The sequence below is a fragment of the Sinocyclocheilus rhinocerous genome, unplaced genomic scaffold (assembly GCF_001515625.1).
Source record: "Sinocyclocheilus rhinocerous isolate Xijiao unplaced genomic scaffold, SAMN03320098_v1.1 scaffold2780, whole genome shotgun sequence".
Lineage (NCBI taxonomy): Eukaryota > Metazoa > Chordata > Actinopteri > Cypriniformes > Cyprinidae > Sinocyclocheilus > Sinocyclocheilus rhinocerous.
Window position 1 is genome coordinate 274,411 of NW_015628683.1, and position 6,854 is coordinate 281,264.

Here is a 6,854-nt window from a genome sequence, read left to right on the forward strand (position 1 = left end):
GGGGGGGGGGTAATATACACACACACACACACACACACACACGCGCTCTGATTGGAGATTTGCAGATAAGCCTTTGCATTTTTACCTTTTGCTCTGAGCTGCGTGTATATAATATGCTCAGATGTCGTCGGGTCGCTCACGATACGCTCTGCTGTTGTAGCGTGCTCTACTTACCCCATGTCTCCAGTAATTACCCTTATGGGATTGCACACATGTTACCATGGCAACTTTGAACTTTGACCCCACGAGCAGAGCAGTAAAGTCGGGGTGTGGTGGTGATGGTTATTGCGATAGACAATAGAGCGAGTGCACGAGTCTCAGCTAGTATAGAGTCAAGAAAGTGTTTTTTTTAAAGTTTGCCTCAAATTAAAGTCCACATGAAATCAAAATTATTGCAGTTTACTTTGTGCACATTGCTAGTCATGTGGTGAACAAATAATCTGTGCAGGTTAATGGAAAAAAGTTTGTTTTGGTAATCTTTAATCAAAATCTGAAAATTTGCTTCCGCTCTGGAATGGCATTTTGTCTTGACGTCAGCTTGATGGTGTGGGCGGAGTATTCCCTAGCCACGCCCCTCTAACCGCGAGAGAGGAGGAGCACTAAAATAAACCCCACCCTCTATTCAATATTCAGTTTCAGTTGGAAATAAGTCACAATACTGAAAGAAAGTAGAAGCTACTTCCAGATCACGCGAGAGTAGGAATCACGATTCAGTGTTACGTCTGTCCGTCAACGCTATTGGCGTAAAATTATTTCTGGTTTTATTTTGATGTGGTCAGTGACTGAATGCTTACGCAAGTATACAAGTGCAGCATTAAAGGGTTAGTTCACCCAAAAATGAAAATTAGCCCATAAATTACTCACCCTCAACACACAAGACACTTTATTTTATGGGTGGGCGCTTTTTATTTAACTTCTTTTGGACTGATGCATGCAACACCCGCTGAGTGGCATTAAACGGCTTGAAAGATCAAAGACAATTTTGAATATAACTTATTTCGTCTGAAAGAAGAAAGTCATATACACCTAGGATGACTTGAAGGTGAGTAATTTATGGGCTAATTTGAGTTTTTGGGTGAACTAACCCTTTAATGTGCTCTGTTTTCGGTTCTCTAGAAAAGGATAGAGTTTCCTTCAGATGTCTGTTGTTAAATTTAATGTTGTTAAGCAAATAGCTAGATATGAAAATGTCAGGAAAACAGGCTGTAGAAGACATTCCCCCTGCTTTAGTGCAGTGTTTTCCAGTGTACTTGAGTTGAGTTTGTTCCCTTTAGAGTGCTTGCTTTTTAGTGACCTTTATTTTTTTGAGTGTGTTGAGCAATGTGTTTTTCATTTTCTTAGTCTTTTTTTACTCATGGCAGAAACAGACACATGAAGTAGCCGAGAGCTTTGAAACACTCGTTCACAAATCATCTCGTCTTTCCGTCCTTCACTGAGCTCCTCCTCCTTCAGCTGCACCATCTGTTCACTTTCTTGTCCTTCTCTTGCCTGATCACTCCATTCTGCTGTTCTCCTTTCACTGGAAGTTACAGGTCAGTAAGTTTGAGGGAATCATAGTTTCTACTCTCAGAAGATCTGCGAGTTCTTTCAGTGAGACGCGGCTCAGTAAAGTGTGTGTGTGTGAGTGAGTGTGTGTGTGTGTGTGTTGGCAGCGAGCGGCTCAGTCCTTAAGGAAATGAGGCACATGACGGGGTGGTGGAGGGCTTCTCTGTGACTCATTGTCTCTCTCGGCTCTAGTCGTCTGTTTCACACACATGGACTCCAGATGTTTCTGTCTTCATTCTCTGGACGGCCTTTAGATCTGAGCTGATCCTCAAATATCAGCAGAAAAAACACACTCAGACTTTCAGTCTGAAAGCAGAATCTGGGCTGAATCTCAAGAACACATCCAGCTCGTATTTCAGCCCAAAACCCAGAGAACGAAGCTGTATTTTGAACAACGTAAATCATTTCAGACTGTGAACACCTTTTCCATTGTTTTTAATTTGTGTGATGCAAAAAAAATGGATAAAACATCTGCTAAATTAATAAATGTAATTTGATCATTTGTAAAGATTTTAATTTAAAAATCTTTGGATTTATTACTGTAATGCGCAGTGTGGGGATTTTTTGCATTACAGCAATCCGAGTCGCCATTAAGAGCAAAGCAGAGAAAGGCTCTGGAGTATTACAGTAATGAGAATTTTGAAAGCGAGACCAGAAATGATGCAATTTGGGGGGGGGAAATCACCATGGTCCTATAAATAGGCGAGCACACTATGATTTGTTTCTTCTTTCGGTTGTTGCAGTGCATTGTGGTCCGGCCGTGTTTTCATGAGATTGGCTGTGCAAGCATCAAGCATCAGCACTGCAGATGATTCCAGTGTGCTTCTGTGTGTGGCGGCGCAGTGCGCACTGATAAGTGTTCCCTCAGGGGACTGTACTGTAGGAGGGACATTAGCTCCAGCTGGGATCTGCACGGAGCTCAAAGAGGGTGTTTATCAAGAGAAGATGAAAAGAGACGCAGCAGCAGAGCAGAAATAACCCGTGATTCTCTTCAGAACCGTCCTAGACTCCATTACTCTGTCCTCACATCAGAGCGGTCTCCACTCGCCGGCTGCTTTCTCCTATCATGTGTTGTGCAAGCGTCCAGATCGGCTCGTCTCATCTGCTATAAATATTAACTACGGCAGATCTTTTGGACTCTAATAAGTAACCGTTAAAGTCCTGTTGTAAAACCACAGCGGTACGGAGTCGTCTCCATTTGTCCCTCGTGTCGTGATTATGCTCTTGTTTTAATGTGTAAACAATAGCTGGGCTTGAACCCTGACGGAGCGGCGAGGCGCTAATCTCATTATACACCACTATAGACCAATTAAACGTGCAGCCCAATTAGAGGCGGCGCTACAGATCTCAGACACAAACACTGAGAGACACGGATCACACGCATCCTTCATGTGAACGCAATCCCATAATGCACTGCTCTAAGCTTAGTGAACATTAGGGTTGCAAAAGGGGTGGAATATTTCCGGAAACTTTCCCAAAATTCCCGGAAGATTCCCAAAAAAATCCTGGAATGTTTCTGAAATTTACTACCTTTTTGCAACCCTAGTGAAAATAAACGATTTTTAAAGCCAGAGGAATGTTGAATATGTTTAATTGTTAAATACTAAGAAGTTTCCATTAAAATAAACTGCATGTTTCCCATGTTCTTGTTTATTAGAGTTTTGTGTTCTGCCAACAGCTAACTATAGTCTTTATTCAGGTTAGAGGCCATGTAGGATTTACAGTCTTTACAATGACACGCACTGTAGAAAGGTCCTTGATTGTGTTATTTTCACAACTGGGGCTGCAACATACGATTATTTTGACAATCGATTAATCTAACAATTATCAAAGCAGTTAATTGACTAATCGTCAATTATTTCACAGATTAATCAATGGACTTTGATTTGATTATTCAGCTTTTGCAATATTGAGTTATGCATATTCTAATAAATAAAGGTAATGACTATATGTTTCATTGTTAAATACTAAGAAGTTTCCACTAAAATAAACTGCATGTTTCCCATGTTCTTGTTTGTTTATTAGAGTTTTGTGTTCTGCCAACAGCTAACTATAGTCTTTATTCAGGTTAGAGGCCATGTAGGATTTACAGTCTTTACAATGACACGCACTGTAGAAAGGTCCTTGATTGTGTTATTTTCACAACTGGGGCTGCAACATACGATTATTTTGACAATCGATTAATCTAACAATTATCAAAGCAGTTAATTGACTAATCGTCAATTATTTCACAGATTAATCAATGGACTTTGATTTGATTATTCAGCTTTTGCAATATTGAGTTATGCATATTCTAATAAATAAAGGTAATGACTTCAGCTTTTGAAAATCATGTCATTATAATAAATTTATACAAATAAATATATTTGGCACACAAAATGAGACGACAGATGAGATATTAACCATTTGATTAGCTATATGAAAACGTTTTGTAAGTCATAAAGGTGAGACTAAACCATTTTATTCACAACATAATCTCTCTTAAAATAGCTTATAGGGTTATGATAATCAAAACAGTCCTGAGCTAGATCAAGCTTTGATCTCTGCAAACCAAACCATCACTTTAATGAAATAATTTTTTTCCCACTAATAAACAGATTTTATCATTAGCTAGCGCCACACTGGAGAGCTGCTCTATAACTGAAAATAAAGTAGTAATTCTAACCGAAAGCGACTCTGACTGTGGTTTTTCATGTTTAATGCTGTAAAGCTGCTTGATTTAAGGCTATCTATTGCATAAAGTACTGTATAAATAAACGTGACGTGACTGGACTTTACTGGAGAACCGAACAAACATCCACATCTCTGTAATCAGATTCTTTCTGAACTGCTGCTTTCTCACTAGGGATGTAATGATTAACTGCGAGCCGGTTAAAAATCGATTAAAATATGTGACGATTCAGATCGGTTGAGATGCTAAACAAATCGCGATTCAATTAGGGTTAGGAGTTTATATGAATGCATGTCTGAGGGGAACTTACTGTCTTTAGAAAAGTTTACGTGGTATTTTGTCTTTTCCTCTTGCCTCTGTATAATGCATATTAAAGTTCATAAAAAAAAACGTGAGTTGAGTGAATCGTTACATCCCTATTTCTCACCGCTGTCAGTTTTTGTTGTTTATTTCGTTACTAAGTGGAAAGCGCGCAGCATATATTTACATATTGATCCAAACGCCGCTCTGCTGCGTTTGTCTTCTTCTCTTGAATTGCATCCAGGAGGGCTGAGACTAGGGTTGCAAAGGGGCGGAAAATTTCCGGAAACTTTCCAAAAATCCCTGGAATATTCCAAAAAAAAAATCCTGGAAAGTTTCCAAAATTTCTGGAATGTTTCAGAAATTTTCTGGAAATAACTGTTTTCTCAGCTGAACATCCGGTATGTTGTTAAACAACAGTACAGTGCATTACATGCGGCTTTACACTGACTGCCGTCTATTGGAATCAGTTATTATTAGTCTGATCAGACTGATCTTTCCCGTGAGCAGTGCTGTCTGTATGGTGGGTTTGGAGCTCAGAACACGACTGTGATGCTTTCGTATCGTCAGGCATCCTCTGAGGTTAATTAGCGTCCAGTAATCAGACCGAGTGTGCTCGTTCTCTCAGGTGGAGCTGGTTTAAGCTCTTCATCTCGTATCTCAGTCCAGTAATTGATGTCATTTTGAAGGGCTTTTGCCCGCAGGTTTAATTGGAGTCTTCATTATTCACAGATCTGGTGCTTAAATGTTCTCAGTTGCGCAGTTGATGATGAATCTAAAGGTGAGAGCGAATCTTCACGTGTGTGTCACACAGATGACCGTCCGTCTCTCTCTGATGGTCATTACAGGAGGTCAAGAGTCAGTCGGTCGCTCTGAAACACAGAATCAGCTCTTTCTGCAGATCAGACTCGTCACAAACCTCAGTGAGTCGCCCTGTTATTCACAAGCTGCAGTTCCTCAGTCACAAATAATGAAAACGTCGTATATTATATAATATATTTCTGCATTTCTGGTTAACTGGGCTTGAGTGTTTCTATCACAGGCCGGTTAGGAGATCCTTCAGCAGTGATGCTGGTTTTCACTGATATGCTTTCGGTCGGTCAGCTGAAGGTTGTGCATTCACCTAAATAAGTGGCAAGAAGAGTGGGATACATGTACACATAATACATTACATGAAATCCATCCGGAAATTTCAAACTGATTTTTAATCTCTTTTAAAACTGGATTTGATCAAGTGGTGTTTAGCAGATGTCATACAAGACTGAAGATCCTACTCGATGCATGTTCTGCCAGATTCCTCTTTCTGTCAAACATGTTTTATTGGACTGTCCCGCTTTTAATATATGTAGAAAACTCTTTTATGAAGTGAACTCACTTGAATTAATGTGTGTGTGTATGTGTGAGAGAGAGTGTGTGTGTGTGTGTGTGTTCAAATTGTTCAGTTGGTGTAGTTAATCTCACTCTTTATCTTCTTTTTCTCTCTGTAATCCCTCCATCCCTCTCTTTATCCATTTATCAGCAGCCGTTTGACTGTGAGCTTCACATCTGCTCTGTTTTCAGAGGTTTTGCACACAATTGAATGTCTGTAAATATCATTGTTATTGTAATATCATATCAGAAACTTAATATAGTCTCTTGTGATGCTTAAAAATACTCTTGGTCAGCTGAACATTATAGGATTTGAAGATTAAATTGAAGTGAATGGCATATTATTATGATGATGATATTTGGTGCTGAGAGCATGAAATTCCATTTGCTGTGATTTACGTGTTTGAACTTGTTTAGGGAAACTTAGTTGAACTAACTACAAATAAATGAGCAGTTTGATTATTTATAAACATAGTTTTTATGATTTCTAATCGGATGGAATAGAAGCTAAAAATCTTTGAAAATTAAAAAATCGGTTTGTTTGTCTTAAGAAAAAGTGTAGAGAGAGAGAGAGAGGGAGGGAGGAAGAGAGAGAGAGGGAACGAGTGAGTGATATGGGAGGAGAGAGAGAAGAGAGAGAGACGGCCGAGAGAGGGAGGAGACACAGGACACGGACAGAGAGAGAGAGCAGGGGAATGAGAGGGAGATTTTGAATGTGTGACAGAGAGATCTGGAAGCTGGAAACGCTGCTGTCTGTCGCTGCTGTGTTCAATAGGATGATAGGAGTCTTTTACCCTCCTGTGCAGCCGGTGAGTTCTCAATCATTCATGTTGCTGCATTTCCTGCCTGGAAACATCGAGCGTGATTCACTCGTGCACACGCGTGTGTGTGTGTGTGTGTGTGTCTCTGTGAGTGTGTGTGTGTGTCTCTGTGAGTGTGAGAGTGTGTGTGTGTCTGTGTGAGTGTGGGG

General features: G+C 40.0%; 1 protein-coding gene across 1 annotated transcript in view; it reads left to right on the forward strand.

The window, feature by feature from the left end:
• The window catches only part of LOC107737999 (RNA binding protein fox-1 homolog 2-like), a 20,030-nt gene that overhangs the window by 1,710 nt on the left and 11,466 nt on the right, over window positions 1-6,854 (forward strand). The gene's annotated exons all lie outside the window — the stretch shown is intronic.